Source organism: Eufriesea mexicana, unplaced genomic scaffold (genome assembly GCF_001483705.2).
Source record: "Eufriesea mexicana isolate 0111107269 unplaced genomic scaffold, ASM148370v2 scaffold41373, whole genome shotgun sequence".
NCBI lineage: Eukaryota > Metazoa > Arthropoda > Insecta > Hymenoptera > Apidae > Eufriesea > Eufriesea mexicana.
This window is the reverse complement of record NW_016947462.1, coordinates 1-733: the sequence shown is the minus strand read 5'-3', so window position 1 is coordinate 733 and position 733 is coordinate 1. Positions and strand designations below refer to the sequence as shown.

The following is a 733-nucleotide window of genomic DNA, read 5'->3' as shown; positions in this document are numbered from 1 at the left end:
AATATATATCGTATGAACAACTCTTATTTATAACAACCAACTATGGAGAATAAAGTGAGATTAAAAGGTATGTTGTAAGTAGTCCAAATCAATGATCGTCGCTAATCTGCCAAGTTTCAGAATCATGGGGCTGAGGTGCGTAAAGAAAATTAATGTGTCGAGTTTCAGAATCCTGGTGCTGAGGTGCGTAAAGAAAAGAGAAAAGTTCAAACAAAAGCAGTCCCAAGAATGTATGGCAAGGACATGCTAATATAAGAATTATTCCAGAGATGGAGAATCCACGCTTGTTAATAGGTATAAAAGTTAAAGATAAATTGAATATAGAGTGCAAATGTTCTATTAAGGCACCGGTGTGTAAAAATATCTGTAGGAATTTAGAAACTATAAAAGGAGCAGGAATAATGAGGCTGTGGCGCGTGCAATTCTTTGGGCCAATAAAGCTAATGTTAGAAGGAGGTAAAAGGTACGTCTTACCTGCTCATCCTTATTCCACAACCATTTGGTTTGCTCCTTTGTAAAGGACTAAAGATTTAATATCAAATATTATTGACAAGGCATTTTTTTTATTATAGGAGACTTACAAACATGAGTCACGTATTTATATGCAAGAGCCAGCCACTAATTCTAAGGGTATAGTAATAAGTATTGGTTAATAATATTTCAATGGATTGCGTATCTGTCTTTAAAAATTTAACCCATGTACCATATTTACTTTCTAAATTTCTATATTAAT

At 33.6% G+C, this 733-nt stretch overlaps 1 long non-coding RNA gene across 1 annotated transcript; it reads left to right on the top strand.

The window, feature by feature from the left end:
* The first annotated feature begins 32 nt into the window (after positions 1-32).
* On the top strand, positions 33-612 carry LOC108554656 (uncharacterized). The gene is made up of 4 exons (XR_001890716.1): positions 33-67; positions 169-294; positions 371-463; positions 573-612. It is a non-coding gene; the product is annotated as an uncharacterized LOC108554656 (long non-coding RNA).
* Positions 613-733: the final 121 nt, after the last annotated feature.